This window comes from Perna viridis, chromosome 3 (genome assembly GCF_037379345.1).
Source record: "Perna viridis isolate PV_CMFRI_1.1 ecotype Kerala chromosome 3, ASM3737934v1, whole genome shotgun sequence".
In the NCBI taxonomy this organism is placed as follows: domain Eukaryota; kingdom Metazoa; phylum Mollusca; class Bivalvia; order Mytilida; family Mytilidae; genus Perna; species Perna viridis.
In genome coordinates this window covers 54,876,528-54,893,919 of record NC_142447.1, presented here as the reverse complement: position 1 = coordinate 54,893,919, position 17,392 = coordinate 54,876,528, and the positions used below count along the sequence as shown (strand labels likewise).

At 32.8% G+C, this 17,392-nt stretch overlaps 2 long non-coding RNA genes across 2 annotated transcripts; both read left to right on the top strand.

Annotated features, from left to right (window-relative positions):
• The first annotated feature begins 698 nt into the window (after positions 1-698).
• Positions 699-10,427, top strand: LOC148622956 (uncharacterized). Its single transcript, XR_015920738.1, has 3 exons — positions 699-1,234; positions 6,033-6,154; positions 7,109-10,427. It is a non-coding gene; the product is annotated as an uncharacterized LOC148622956 (long non-coding RNA).
• Positions 10,428-10,486: 59 nt separating this feature from the next.
• LOC148622955 (uncharacterized) lies at positions 10,487-15,696 on the top strand. The gene is made up of 2 exons (XR_015920737.1): positions 10,487-13,955; positions 14,474-15,696. It is a non-coding gene; the product is annotated as an uncharacterized LOC148622955 (long non-coding RNA).
• The last annotated feature ends 1,696 nt before the right edge of the window (positions 15,697-17,392 follow it).

Here is a 17,392-nt window from a genome sequence, read left to right as displayed (position 1 = left end):
ATAATTGTCAAGATTACTTTCAAACTTTTCTTTGGCAGCTTTTTTTAAATTATTGACTCTGTTTCTCTGCTTCTTGTACCTCAGAATATCACTTTCAGTTTTTGATTTCAACGCTTCTTTTCTAAAACGGTCACGCTTTCTCATTTCCTTTCTAAGTTCGTTATTAAACAAACATTTATCATTTTTTCTAATGATAACTTCTTTGGTTGGAATGCACTCCTTCTCGATGGATAGAAATGTTTCCGTAAACATTTCTGTGATTACATCCACATCTGCGCCATCGGGAAGGAGTGTATCCTAATCCAAGGCCTCTAGTTTCTCGGCAAACTTTTGTTTGTCAGTTTGGTCGTACAGCAAGACAAGTCTTTTGTAAGAGGCAGGATCTTTGTTTGGATATACCAAATATACAATAGATGCGTCGTGGTCACTTACAGATCTGGTAATATCAAAGACATCGGCAATGGTGTACGATACTGTGTCGCTTATAATAATAGGATCTAATAAAGATCTTCGATTATCAGTTGTTCTAGTAGGCTTGTTAATCACATTTGTAAAATTGAACAGATTTATTGTGTCAACAAATCTCTTGTTATCAATCATAAATAAATCCGAATTTAAATCACCCGTGACCACAATGTTTTCATTGAACTGATAGCTCATCCCTATCGTATAATTTAATCGTGTAAAAAATCAACATAAGTTCCAGGGGCACGATAAATATTACAGAGTACAAATCTTTGACCCTTCGCGCTGATCTCAACCCAGAGTGTTTCGTTGATATCATTTTCTAAAATATTCAGTCTTTTAACAGGAATATCGTCTTTTGTATATATTAATATACCGCCACCAAAGTTATTACGATCTTTTTTGATGACGGATTTAGAAAAGGAGTCTAGAAGTATATCTTTATCTTTTATATTTGGATCTAAGTGTGTTTCCGTTATGGTTATGATATCAAAATCCTCACAGAACAGTTTAAAAAATCTAGTTTGTTCCGAATACTTCGTATATTAATGTTACATAGTGAAAGGGAGTTGTCGTTACTGGAGGAGCTAATAGAAAACTTTGAGGAGTTAATTATAGGACCTGGATTCATTTCAACATTTCCTGTAATGAGAATGTAGTGTAGTACAAAAAGCAGAAAAATTATGTCTATTTTGGGGTGTACTAATTGAAGAAATGGAAGGCTGATGACGGAAAATGTACAATTAAAATTAATGAGAAGCAGATCAAGGTATGTTGAATTTCTATAATTTAGGGGTATTGATTTAATCAGTTGGAGAAAAAAAAAGAACCCCTCGCCTAAATATAGGGATGTTTTTAGGTCCCCCCTCTTCAAGCTAGTGAAAATACTTTATCCCCCTTTTTCATTTATAGTTATTGTACAAATATGCATGTAAATTGCGGTATACCCAAAGTAAAAATTCAGCGTCAATAATATGATGGATGGACAGATACCGAGTGTGTTCCAATATTGGTAGCCATGTCATATTTGTTGGTAGCTTCATTACAATGAAGACATGCAAATATAAGACTTTTATATAGTTATACACTGTCATGGGTCTTTTCATATCATTTGCATTTCAGCAATTAGGAAAGTTTTGAGAAATGATCCCCTCTGTAAATGTAGATAAAAAACCTGAACTCTCCTTTTCCATCAAAAGAAAACAATGATATCCCCTACTTTTTGACCAGCCCCCCCCTCCCAGGAATATGTTACACGCTACCAGTCAATTAACTAATAGTAAATACTTATAACATAAATGAATACATTATACTGTTCAACTGTTTATTGTCGTAGATTATTATAGATTACTCCAGTTGCTGTTTACAGGTCGACAATTATTCACTTGGTACTCCATTTTCAGTTTTAATTTGTTACATGAGGAAGTACCTGAACAATTATATGAGTAAACTTTCTCAAATTTTATCCTGCAATTGGCTTTATCATTAAGTAGTACATTCTACTTATTGGGCAGGTTAGTTTGAATTGATAGGTCTGCAGAACTGTAACATCAGGGGCCTTGGGCATGTATTACAGTTATACAGTCCTAGCAGCAATTCAAATCCAAACAAAGTACAAAGTACTGCAGAGTAAAAATGAGTTTTACAACCAATCATATATTATTTAAGTAATATGAAGAAATCACAATTTTTTCGCCATATTAACATGAAAATATGGAATAAAGAGAAAGTAACAAAAAGATATATATTAACTGATTCGACTATTAGTATTTCACCTCCATACAGGTTATATCGATGCGAACATTTGATGATATTTATTCATATGCAATATTTTAGCTATATCTTACTAAGATGTATGATAGCTATATCTTACTAAATGTATGAAACATACTTACAAAAAGAACTAGAAAATGTGTAAGTGGGACGGAAGATGCCACGATCGGTATTCACATTAACCTAAAAGTTTAACTAGAAAGTTCCATGCTAATTCAAGGTGGACCCTGTTATGTCAACATAGTTATATCCGGGGTTATATCTAATAACATAGTATCATTGCCCTTCCATATATTTGGATTTTATGGACCTAAAAACAAAACTTGACAGTGGTTAAATGGAGAATGTAGGTCAAAATGTCCTAAGTCCGCATTTTGGATCGTGCTTTACTAACCAAGATAAACATACTGACAATGTATCGTTGTCCTATCATGGAGTAGTACCCGAGAAAAAAGAAAAAGAAAAAAAAACCATAAAAAACCTAACAAACCTAATCAAGTCACTTAAGCGGAAAATGTATGTCAAATTGACATAATTTATTGTGGATCTTGGTGTGCTAATTAACTGACAAAGTATCATTGCCCAACCATATACAATACCCGAGAAATGGACTTAAGCCCAAAAAATCTTGACCAAGATAGGAACGGTATGACGTACTCACGGACAATAGTAAATCTATATACCCCTTTCATTTTCGTGATCGGGGCATAAAACGTGTATGGATTTCATAGTCTGTGCAACTTTGACATAGGAGGTTCAATGTAAGTATAAATCCTCTAGTTATAAGGAGTAATGTTTGAAATGTGTTAAAGTTTTTTTAATTTTTTAAATTTTTTTTTATTTATTTTTTTTTTATATTATCATCTAAATCGCAGTCCCAAAAATACAGGTAAAATTTGGATAATTGTTTCTATTGATATCAAACAGAACAGGTAAATTCGTCTAAATATAGCCTACACAAAAAAAAAGCAAAAACAAAACCAAAAAACAAAAAAACACGCAGGTAGAAGTTAGAACACATGTTTTAGATGAATGCCTATGTTTACAAACAATAAAATAGTAACAATTCATGAAGACATAAATAGGCTATTTTAAAGCAGAAAGCATCCTTTAGACGTTTATATCACGGCTATGCTCAACTGCTGCATGATCTCATACGTCGCTCGAAGTTAGCTATATCATCGAAGTTGTTTATGATCTCTTTTCGACTCTCTGCATGTTGTTTAACGAAAATTCTACCATCAAATGTCCAGTATGCTTCGATTAATTTGTCAATTTTAAGTTTGGCAAGTCTCTTAACCAATTCCGTTCTATAGGGTGTTAGATTTTCTGTAATAAAGGTGCCATTTGTGTCGTTCCTTAAGACCTTTTTAGTGGAATAAACCAAAGCCCTTGTCCTGTAACTTATAAATCTGACGGTAACTTGGGATTTTCCATTTCAAACTTTTCTGATTACATGCGATCGGCCTATGTCATTCAGTCCAATATTCAAATTCAGTTTGCCATTGCAAATATCAAGGACAAGTTGGTCAATGTTTACAGGGTGCTTGATTCGGCCATCCTCATCTGTTGGAACTGGGACATTGTGAAACCTAAGACTAGTTCTTCTAGAATATTGTTCCTGATTTTCTAGTCTGTATTCAAGTTCAGCGATTTTTTATATAGAGCATCGATGTCTCTTTCACGTTCTTTGACCGCACTAATGTTGGCCTGAACGGATCTTTCTAAAGAGGATATTTCAATAAATTGTTTACAGATTTTTTGTCCATTTTTTGTGATGATTGCGTTCTGTTTTTCCAACTCATTGCGCAGTGACTTTGTTTCATTATCGATTCGTAGATTGACTTGTTCAATGTCAGCAAATATAGACTCGTTGATTTTACTAGCAAGTACTGGCATTATTGTTGTCAGAATTTCTTGGCTCATCCAGATTTCTAATACTTTGTCTGCGAGATTTTTCATTGCAGCTGTCAGTTTTTTGGTAACCGGAGTTTGGAGTTCGGTTAAGTCATTCAACGAATTTCGTCTACGAATTTGTCTTCTTGTTTGTTTTTCAGTGGCAGGTAGGGTATCGGGGCTCTCTGGGTTGCGACATTTGTTAGTGGTGGGTTTTGTAGAATCTAAAGAATCAGTACTGGGATTTGGTTGTGATTGGGTAAATATGGGCAATTCGTGATCATCATGTATGGAGGCATCCATGTTTGTTTACGTTTTTGTATCGTGAGTTGAGTTCAGAGTAAATGTTACAAATGTTATTACACACAATTTTTCAACAAAATTTCATATCAATCTGTCGATTAATATTCTAGCAACGATTTGATAAAAGTTATTCGTCCAGCATTTATGTTTTCTAGCATAAAATCCCAATTTCCCGACGACAAATTTTATCCTACCATGTCAAGTTGACGCATGCCCGGTGTTTGTTGTTTACAGTTCTTGCAAAATATCTATCTGTGTCTGAGATATTTCTCGTTTTGTAACTACCAATTACATTTATACATGCCCAGGGTACCAAATTTGACGGCAAGTCCACATTTTTGGCAACTAAGATGCCTTCTTCATTGAAATGGTGGTAACTATACATTTTTACTTTATTAAACCTAAGTTGTGTAAACATGAACTTCAACATTTTGCAGTTGGCTGTATCAGTCAGTAGATTTTATATTACCAAGAGGCTCCCTTGTGTTAAGGCTGAAAAAGGGGGGTCAGAACTTGACTTTTTATGAATAGGAGACAAAAAAAATGAGATTTTGAAACAATTTGGTATTCATAGAATAGTTTAGGCATTTGTCTTATCAATTCAGACCACTTTTCATCTTTAAAAGGTAACTAAATTATTTTTTATCAAAACTTGTCTCTTTTTGGAAAAAATCAGATATTTGACTTAATACTGTTATAAGATACCTATATTACATGCAACAGCATTTATAGATATATTTAAGTTTTTATTAGTAATAGGTATCAGTCTTGTATTGTATTCCGGAGCGGGTGTACGTCAAAACATGGAGGCTAAAAATATACATCATCAAAAGTATAGAATAAATATCAAGCTATGACACAAAAAACTTGTTTTTTGTAGAAGTAGTCTATTTTTAGTTTGACATGTTCTGGTGTACCAAAGTTCATGCTTTTTTTTCTAGAATGGACCTAAAATTATTTTTGACATTTCCTTAATGCAAAAAAACATGGTCAAAAGTTAGATTGAAACTCCTTGTCTATTTTTTAAAAAATTATGAAAATTTATGGTTTACTAAAGAAGCCTATGGGGCAAAGTATACAAGACTGAGACCTATTGTATTTAGTGTCATTTATAGAGTAATCTCCCTTTATTTTGAATTCTACAATGAATTCTATATAATTTTTTATCTCCTACATGTAAGAACATGGGTGTTATGAAAAACAGAACGTTAATTTCTATTTACTACGCCAATACAAACAAAACATCAAACATGAAAATATGTAGGCTAGGCATTTCGGCCATATATCACATTATGCATGATTCTTAGATGAAGTGCTACTTAATAACAAAAATAAAAATTTGAAGTCTTTTTGGATTTGTTTCGATATCCCATATTACAGAATCTGCATGAGTTACAAGCAGTGCCACTTGAATAGTGTTGCAGTACTCAATATATACACTTGTAAGTAACCCCTTTCTCTATTTTTCAACTGAAACTGTTAAAGAATTTTCACAGTCTTTCACAAAATCATTGAAAAATATAGTATGATGTAATTGTTCAGAACAAGGGAAAGATGATAATGCTTTTTTAATTTTATCTCTTTAAACATTTCAGTAGTCTTGATGACAACTAAGTGCAGATTACCAGGGTGATCCTGTACCAGGATATTTGGCAGATGATCAGGTGCGGATCCAAAGACTGGCGTACAGGCCGAACGCCCCCCCCCCACCCAATTGGTAAGAAAAACATTTTTCACCACACGTTTCACCCCATAATATTTTTTGCCTTGCTTTGCACAGCATTTAATTCAATTAACGCCCCCCCCTTACACTCAAATCCTGGATCCGCCCCTGATGATGATGGTCCAAAAAGTGAAATGTAAGACTTACTTTTGAAATTAAAGCAATTAAAGGTAGAACAAAGTGCTTGTTACTACACAACATACAAATGTAGCTCACCTAATGAGCAACTAATGGTATTTTGATGAAGGGAGAAGGGGATTAAGGGATCATATCAGTCAAATAAAATCAGACCTAGTGTCTTTTTTACTTTTTATGTTTGCAACAAATAAAAATTGGAGGGGCTAATTTTAATTAGACTGGGGATCATATTGGCCTAAAAAATACTGAAAATTAATCATCAAGTGTTCATTTTGAATTTATAAATCCATTACATTGAGAAAACATAGGGATTTCTATAAATTCTTGAATGGCAAAAAGATAGCTTGAATTTGACCAAAATTCATATATTTCATTCATTTTTGGCAATATTGTGGTCAGAATGATGTTCACAAAAACAACTTAATATTTAGTCAATAGAATCATTAGACACAAAGGAAGGCCTTTCAGTATTTGAAGAATCTTGCACCACCCAGTTTAAAAAAGACGGGCTGTGATGGACAAATTAGGTTACTGTAAATCTTATTTTGTATGATTCTGTTGTCAGTTTGATCTTTTTTTAAATCTGTTTTTTTTTACAATAGCAGAAATTTGCAAGATTCATATAATGTTATGGAATTGTCATCCCCAAATCAACAGGCTGTGTAGGGCATTAGTCCCATTATTGTCAATGTCTAGTTATGTTTTATAAATTATGATATATTTTATATGTATTGCATGGTATGTGGTACTATACAATTTTGCTAATAGTGTGGAGCATTTATAATGTTTTGGACTTTTTTTATATTTTAGGTTGGTTGTAAAGCCCACATTGTGAACAAAAAGAATGAAATACTGGAGAGCAATATTGAAGAAACTATATTATATTTTATATAATGATTATAAAAGATTTTAGGAAACAATTTTTATACACGTATGGCTATCAATTAGAGATGTGTCTGTCTTATAATGGTACACGTTCATATATCCATCCGTCTGTCTGTGTTTACATGTAACATGGTAACTTTAAAATTCCTTGAATAGTAAACCTTATTTTTATACTTCATAAAATTCTTTGTTATCATGGTTTTATGGTCTGTATACTTTTAAGAGAAAATTCTAGTTTAAGTTTCTAAGTTATGAGACTTTTTCTGAAAAAGGTGGAGGGTCAAGATTTTACAGTATTTTGGAAAATGCATGTTCGATTTACTTCAGACTTTGCAAAGTTGTTTGCTACCACTGTATAAGGGGAATACATTTTGGTAAAAAAACATAGAAATATCCAACCAACACATTTGACTCTGTGGAGGGATTTTGTTCAAATTATGTAGGATTGTAAGTCACTACATGTAATTGATCACAATGGGCCATCATTTTGATTAAACAAGTTTTACTGGAGTTTTTGGACTTTGTTGAATTGTACAAGCTACTCTATAGAACACTTCGTGGACAGAACTCCTTCGGATACAGCTGTACAGATCTTGTTATATGGGATTGTTGGTCATCATATTTAATATACATGTAGTATTATTGTTTAAGATTTTCATTTTGGTTTAGTCATTGGTCCAATATGGCCATCCGAGGACCAATAACTCAGCTAATATGGAAAACCTCACCTAATTATACCTGTATTGACTAACTAGTTCAATACCTCATATTGGTCTATGGATATATGGAGTTTTATTAGGCCATTGTGACGTATTAAATGGCTAAATCCTGTGCACTATTGTTCTTTGTATTGTATAGGCAGTTTTTATCATATAAATATAGGCATATATTCGAATATTAGTCAATAATTGATCATTTTCGGCTACCATTTTAATTTGACCAATTTTACAGGAGTAATGGGACTTTGATAAAATTGTGCATGCTACATAATAGGAACACTTTATTGGATGAAACTCCTTGGAGACAGCTGTACAAATTTTGTTCAAAATTTGTAGGATTGTTAGTCACCTCATTATGTTGATCATATTGGGCCACCATTTGGATTTGACAAATTTTACAGGCGTTATGGGACTTTCTTGAATTTGGACATACTACCCTATAGGAACACTTAGTGGATGCAACACCTTGGGAGACAGCTATACAGGTTTTTTTCAAATTTTATCACATTGTTATTCACCATTGATTTGACTAATATACGTGAGTTATGGGACGTATGATCTTCAACTTTTTTTGGTGAGGAGGGACGTGTGGCTATGTGTAGCAATATTGTTAATGTTTTTGGAATAATTGAAACTTTACATGACCACAAATACTAAAGTATACATTTTATTGCCCAACAGTTTAGGAATTGGGGTGCAAAAATTGCTACAAAGTCATGCATTTAATATAATTTTACTACAACACCCCATGTAAGCACATGGATGTCTTGATATTGTACCACTATATTTTATGCTTGGGTTAAGCCTAACTATTTAGGAATGAGGCAACAAAACTAGACAGGAAGCAAGCATTTTCCAGAACTCCAGACACTAAACCTATCATAAGTAAATGGATCTCTTTGAAATTGTACCACTAAGTGCCATACCCTTAAATTTATTTATTGCCTTTTTTATCTTATTGTATTGTGTTATTGTAATTTTTTGCTCACCTGGCCAAAGGCCATGTGAGTATTGTCATCACTTGGCATCGTCGTCTATGGTTTTTAGTCATTAGCAAAAAACTGCCATCTGACCCAAATGTTCTATTTTTAGTAACGGCGGCCATTATTTTTCATGAATCAACAATCCCATCTGTCAATTTGTGTGGGATACCCTAAGGAACATATATGTCAACTTTCATTGAATTCTGTGTATTTTGAGAAGAAGATTTTCAAAGTTGCACATGCGAAAAATACAAAAAAAAACTGTTTCAGGGGCCGTAACTGCTACATCAGTTGACCAATCGTTTTGAAAATTTTGGCATAGGTCCGTCTCATGATGCTTAACAATATTATCTTGACAGAAATTTGCTAAAGGCAACGGTTTTTGAGTTATTTGCAAAAAACTGCAATCTGACCCCTATGTTCTATTTTGAGTAACAGCGGCCATGTTTTTTCATGGATCATAATTCCCAACTGTCATATTATGCAGAACACCCTAAGGAACAATCATGCCAAGTTTAAAACCTGTCAGTCTAATAGTTTCAGAGGAGATGATTTTTTTTTAAATTTGTCCACGACGACGACGGAAGCCAACTGATGACATAAGCTCACTTGGCCTTCGATCAGCTGAGCTAAAAACGACATAAAAATACAAAACTTTATAACAAAAGACGATTTTGAGTTCCCTATTGTTAGTTTTCCATTCCTGGATGAGGATATTCCCGAGGCAACCTCCTACGGTATTTACATTTCATAATTGGTCCGTTTTGCTCGTATTTGTTCTGTTACCGTGGATGGTATTGCTGTTGTTGTCGGCGCCTTTAAATTTTCAAAATTTACTTATTTGTTTCCGTACCTTAGATGTTAATTTATCAATCGACTGAATAAGATTTTATAAATATTTTTTTTTTTTATTTTTGAAAGTAATGATGCAAAACTCTTGATTAATCTAATCAACGCATGTGAAAGTGCCAAGGTGTTTTGTGTAAGTTTTAATTATATAACTGAAACTTAGGTTCTGCATGAGGCTTACTATACAATTATTTAGATTAACTTAGTTCGTTATGATATATGCGGGAAGTTTAGTATAACTAAATTCAAAAAATAGTATTAACTTGCTCTAAGCAGGAAATAAATATTTTCATATTCATCTACACTGAAATTGTTCTCTTTTTGGTTTAATATAAACAGTACAGTGTTCTACTTTTGGTCTTAAAACATCTTCTGATGACACTACGAGGTCATCTTGTATTGTACTGTTCTTGCTTATGTCACCTAATTCACCAATCCTACTGTTCCACAAAAATAGTATCAGAAATTTTGAAATGTATTTTACCTTTCACGTTCTCGACATATAGTTGCTCATATTTACCAATAGCCTTGGTTCGTTGGCAAAATTCCATGCTTACAAATGGTCAACATTAAAGTTAATCGACTGTCAATCCGACTTACTTTGGAAATTAAAAAAAAAGAAGATGATGGTTAGAACGAGTAGCAGGACATTCATGATCAGGCTACAAAAACTAATAATACCCAATAAACACTATGAATAACACAAAGTAACTATAAAAACATAAAAAAAAAAAACAAAAACAAAATAACAATAATAATAATAATAAAATGAATGAGCGACATCTTCTCCTTTAAACATTTGGAAAAGTGTACTGGTAGGTAGGGTAAGCGTCTTCTGTTTTTTATAGAACAATAAAACGAAGTTTAGATTATTAAATGATAGAAAATCATCTATATATGTATGTTCCGAAAAGAAGAATAAAAGGGCTTGGGATAGTGCCATGTGTCTATTTTAACAAGATCCGCTTTGAAGTCTGTCTCATATGAGTGGGGAAACGGATCAACGAGAAGAGGGGCACAATTGGAATATCGACTATCATTTAAAAACATTTTCTCTTAGTTGGAGACAAATTTTGAAATCTTTGGTGTATTTGAAATTTGATCTATATTGATTAATATTTTACAAAATCGGTACAATATTTTTGTCAGTTACTTTATATTTACTCCTTGGTGTCTTAAAGTACTAGTATATGACAGCCAGAAGAAAAAATAAAACAATGTCCTGATAGTAGAAATAAGCTCTTCATTTAAATTCATGATGGAAGTAATAAAGTTTTGAATGGATAACTCTATATAACAATTATCCAAAGGCAGGTATACATAAGATGAGGAAGACATAGCTATAAACAGTGTTAATGTGCTATTATTTATGAAGATTAGATATTGTCGAGAAGTTCTATTTATTAATTGTGAGTGTTTGTTGTTAGGATACTGTTATTTTTCAAAAAATTAAGGTTGTTTGACTTGATCTGTTTAACCTTTTTTTGCTAAATATAGAAATGGCACATTTGTAAACATCGTATTTCAATAATAGAATTTTCTAGAATTTGTAAACAAACAAGTATTGTTTATCTGACTCATTAATGATTAATTGTTTTTTTTAAATTGTTCTAGAACTTTCTTAATATTTCTAGATTTTTTACGATATTTTATATATAAATAGTGGACATCTGAAAAGGGAATTCATCTAATTGACTGATGAATGACTGAATGCTGTTTTGTGAGTACATTTATTCTTTAGCACTGGACTTCTGAGGACACCTTTGCAACTTGGACTAAGTGTTTGAAATTATTCTCTGCTGGACTAATACTACCTAAATTAACTTTGGGATTCCTGCTATAACAGAATTCACAAGTGGTCATTAGAAGTTGAACAGATTAGCAAACTATCCAGATTATATAGTAATAAGAAACTTTTGTAATTATAATTACTGTAAATTGTAACACATTATTTATGTAGTTTAATCAAAATTATTGAAATCGTAATTTGTCTCTTGTTGGCTGAATCTTTCTAAGAGGTTATTTCTGACCTTGACATTTTTGTTGTAACATCTTTAAACATGATTATTTATATTGATTTATATATCACACTTTAAGATTAGACTCGCTAAGTAATTTGGCCAAATGATGAATAATCGAGAACAGTTTTCAACCCTCCCCCCCCCACCCACTTCCTACAACTAAGAGATTATCAATATCAAGTATCTGTTTATTACCAGTGGCACATTTTAATTCGCGTTGTCAGTGATACACAAACTTATTGACATAGTTCTCAGTCTAAATCGTTAGTGGAGGACTAATTTCTGAGGGCAATCCTTATTCATCTGATGTGAATTTGTAATTTAAGAAATCTTTACAACTGTAAACAAATACATTTAGTTTGAATTGAAATGTGTCGTTTTGAATCTGCAGTTTCTTATAACGAATGGTGTTTTAGTTTTTAAAACCATTGATAAGTTTGACATTTGTTTGGTAGATGAAAAAAATCGCAAAAAAAATAAATTTGGTATTAAATATTATGAGTAACGTTCACAAAAGATCGGCACTTGATGAAGAAATGTGTTATTTAAGTGCAAGGATTATACAAACTGATAAGACGTCCGAAAAACGGTGCAAATATCTCAAATACAATGATATATTGGTATATGCCCCAAGATTGAGTAAATTAGTTAAACCCTCTAACACCCCCTGCATGTAAGAACTTCATAAAACTACCCATAAAGTTCAGAAATAACGGAATGGTGATTTAAAAAATCGTTATTCAGAGACAATACAATGTAATCATGGAACAGAGATGTGTATAAAAAAGTATCAAATTACTTAAATGCATAGAGGGAAATATAAGTAAAATGCAGAACTGATTCAGTGTATTCGTCTGTGCCAAATAAAAATAAAGGATAACAGAATTATTAATAATTAATCAGAATTTTTGGAAATAATTGCGATTAATGTATCGTCAAACGACAGCGTCCAGAGATTTCCACACAAGGAGTGAAATCAATACTATCTACTAACTTCAATTCGAAAGGTCATGTTGATTTGATAGATTTCCAGCCTGACAATGAATTTCTATGGATCATGCATTAACAAGATCTTTGTACGAAATTCAGTGAGTTGAGCAAACGAATGAAATGACGTCATCATGAGTCGTCTCGCGTGAACTTGAAATTTAAATGTGAATTTTACATTGTCATTAAACTATCTTTTTGTATTAAAGCTACAGTTGACTCTAGTTAATAAAATAGCTACAAGTAAGTTGTAAGTGATTTTTTGCCATTTTTTTTCAAATAATAATTTGAATAAGCGTATTTTGGACGCATTTTAATTTGTACAAAGTCAAAATACAAATTATAATGTGTACATTTGTTTTCATACAAATTACAATTTGTATGAAATAACAACTTGTACACAACACATAAAACTGAATTTTATGATACCTTTAACATTTAATCCTGATTTTGATCCGCCTTTTTTTAAAAGAATATTTTACAATAGGCTATGGTAGAAACGAAAACAACGAAATTTTTAAAAGTGTTTATCTAGTTTGTAAAAATGTGCTCGAGGACGAAAAATGTGTATTACAGTAATTCATGTAATAGTCAGGTCGATCGTATGGAAACCTTGGAGGTAGTTTATTGAGCAGCAAATAGTATTAGTGATTCAAGTTATTTGTTTCATAATATTTTATTTGTATCTTTTATTTTCAAGTTATATATGTTTTAATATTGTTGTAAAAATGGCGTCTAACATTCTAATAGAATGCAGTAACTCTAATAATTTTAAAACACCTGATTGAATGTATCTGAATCATCATTTTAGACCAAAAAAAAAAAGAATGAAGATTAAATGTCCTTGGATTATCTTTCCTTGATCAATACCTAGCAGTCTCATATCATCAGATAAAGGTTATCACTGGTAGATAATTCAGTATTAAATGCTCTCTTAATTATGTAACCCGATCCTTATAACCAGTGACATTATGTGTACTATTTGTTTTACAACTGTCTCGATGGTCTCAGGGTAGCGTGCTGCCTCGAGTGCGGTAGGTCAATCCCTAGCTCATCAAATACTTGGAAATTTGTAATCACTGCTTCTCCACCAGACACGATATTTAAGTGAATAGTGTGACGACTGGATATCTCGGAGAATAAAGCGACCGAGTGGGATTACATGCCTACCTGCGGACTATTGCTTCTGTGAGCTAGCACAGCGTGTAGTCAGGTCTGTTCGATTAGCCAAAGCAAGAAATAAGTACCATAGAACGATACACCATAAGTAATCAATCAATCAATCATATCACTTGCTTTACAGTATGTATATAGTAAATATAAAAAAACGAAAGCTCAGTAACTACTGGGACAAGGATGTGTGGATATGTTGTCAATAGATTTAATAAAAAAACAATACAAATCCTATAAAATAAAGCGTCTGTGTCAAACATAAAAATGGCCTATGTCTGTCGTTGATTTCATTCCTCTATTACCTTATCCAAATTTATCATATACCATTTGCAACATCAAACATTATATGAAACAAAAGAGGAAAGCATAAAAAAAAACATGTTTAACTCTGTATAACCAACCTGAAAAAATGCATTCCTTTTTATTCGTCATTTTTTTGTATATATGAATATATTTGGAGAATGATTTTAAAATAAATAATATCACACGCACACTTCACATATGCTTTTTAGTTTATTTCATTTCATGATAGTTATTTATATTTTTTTATCCACTCAGATTTTTCAAAAAGAATTTTTCAACAAAGAAAAAGACGGACGAACAGTGATGAGAGTAGCTCACATGGACCTCCGATGAGCTCAACACTTTTCACAATAGCGATGGAGTATTCCCCAGATACACTACTGTACGATACTATGCCAACGTCGAACAGATTTAATATACCATACATCGTGTACTTAGTTATAGCCCTAGATAAACCTACGGGGAGGAATCACCCGGCCAGCGAAAGCAATATTTTTATATAGCCTAGCTGGTCGAGTGGTCTAGGGTGCTGGAATTCGTGCAGGCGGTGTTGTCATAGATGTCACAGCGGTATGAGTTCGAGTCCCGCGGAGGGAACCAAAAATTTGCATCGCAAGTTTGACAGTTCTAACATCGTTGGGAATCTTTCAGACCTATATATATATGTCAATGTATTAATTTCAGTTTCCATGTATGGTGTATCTTTAACAATCCTACCATTCTGTTACATTTGTTTTTTGTCTTCTATCGTGAAACATAAATAAGTTAGTGTTTCTCCTATTCATGAATTTATTGAATAAGATCGAAGCGATATCACAAATAACTATAGTCTTATTTACATGTATATTTACAGTACTTTGGACGAGCTGATGGAAATCTGTGATACATTTTGAAGAAATATTTATAAATTTCTGTACATTTGATCTGAATTGTGTTTGTACCCATAGGATTCCAGAATGACTATAAAGAATCAATCACACTAAGTGGTTTATAGTTTCACCATTAATATACAATTAACAATGTTTAATCCAAAGGTTTCTTTTATCAGTTATTGAATCGTATTTTAGTGTGATTCTTCTGATTGCTATGTCTTAATTCATCCCACAGGATATTGGTATGCTGAATTATTTCTTGCTTGAAGTATCATTGCTTATACTTGTATTTTTTTACAAGTGTTCTTTCAACTGAGATTGACAAAGTTCCTTATTTTTTGTTGCAAATCAATATCAGATATAGAAATAGTTAGATAGCACATACCTTATAACCTTTTTTTCAAACAAAGTCATAAGAACGTTTTTTTTTCTTGAAATTTAACCTTACAGTAACATAGTCTTTATTTCGTTCTGAACAGAAGAACATACTCCATGTACATAATTGTGTGTGTTAGTTAAGCCCTCTGTACGTTATATTCATTGATAATAGTGTAAACAAGTTGCAAAATATGAATTACGAGTCAATAAATGGAATACTTTGTTGACCATTATCATTTTCTTACAAAACAGTGTAGACAATTTCACTATTTGGTCGCCACCTGTACCATATAGTTTATAATAAGTTTTTTTTCTTTTGAAAGAGTAATTAAGGGAACCAAGATTATAGCGGTAAGCAAAAGAATGTAATCCAGGGACAAAGACCAGACATGGAAAACAGACATACACAACAAAGAACATAAAGTAACTAAAATCATTCATACAAAGTAACAAAAGCAAATGAGCAACTCGGACTCCACCAAAAACTGGTAGCATGGAGCAGGTGCACCGGTAGGGTAAGCGTCCTCTGCTTTTCTACAAACACCCACAGAGTTGCTCATAAAAAGTCAAGTCCGGGGTAGACAAACGAGGAAAGGAAAACTATGACCCGTTGAATAAATCGGTTTTCATGGTGCAGGATACACTATAACGATCCACGAGTTCATGATGACGACTATAAAACTTCTGTGGTGATGACTTAAATCTTGTAGCGTCATAATCATGCTCCAGAAGCCTATTTGTTAGAGTTCTAGCGCGATACAGAAAGTCTGTGTAGTTTTGGCAAGCTCTGGCATAACGTATGAGTTGTGATATGAACACTCCATATGCAGATGCCGAAGGGATGTTGCCACAGATGAAAGGAAAGTTGACAATTCTGAAAAGTCATCACGTTTTTCGTAAAGTTTGGTCAATAGTTATCCTTTATCGTCGATTTCTAAGTGTAGGTCAAGATATGAGGCTGACTTCACAGTGTCTGTAGTATCCTTTATCTCATGTTCTTTGGGGTAGATGCGATGCATCAAATCCCCGAAATTAGGATTGTTTAAAGATAATACTTTATCTATATAGCGGTAACTGAGATTTAAGGATCTAGCCAAACGATATTCTTTCTTTCGGATCAGATCAGCTATAAAGTCAGCCCCATAAGAGTGAAGGAATAGGTCAGCAAGTAAAGGAGCACAATTTGTTCCCATTGGAATGCCGAGCATTTGTTGAAAAACACGTCCACCACACTGGACAAATATGTTGTCGATTAAAAATATCAGTATTTTGTAAACATCTTCTGTATATTTGGAAGATGATTTAGAATTATTTCTTACAAAGTATGAGGAATCTCTACCAAAAATATTTGTATCTAGGTGTACCATCTTTTTTGGAAAAAACAACGATGTATAATGTTTTAAAGTCGGGATTTTAATTGAGTATGTGGAATAGAAGTATACAGTGATGAAAATTATAGGTTTAATGCTACTATATTCAGATAATAGTCTTGAACTAATTGTCTCCAAAAGATCTTTCGAATTTTTCATGATCCACATTGAATTAATACCACTACGGGAGTAACAAGTGTTGTGGTAGGACTGCGGACCCTCTTTGACAGTTGTGAGTATAGAAGTTAAAAGTTTTGAAAGAGGTTTGGTAGTACATTTTGAGACATACACAACAAAGAACATAAAGTAATTAAAATCATACATACAGAGTAACAAAAGCAAATGAGCAACTCGGACTCCACTAAAAACTGGGAGCATAGACCGGGTGCACCGGTAGGGTAAGCGTCCATTGGTATGGATTTGTCTTTGTAATATGGGGGAATTTAGTTGGTAAGTTTTTTGTGATGGAGGATGTTAGCCAAATTAATTGCATCTATACCTTTGTTGACAAACGGTAGTGGAAGAAATGACCGTTTTTCTTTATCTTGTCTTTT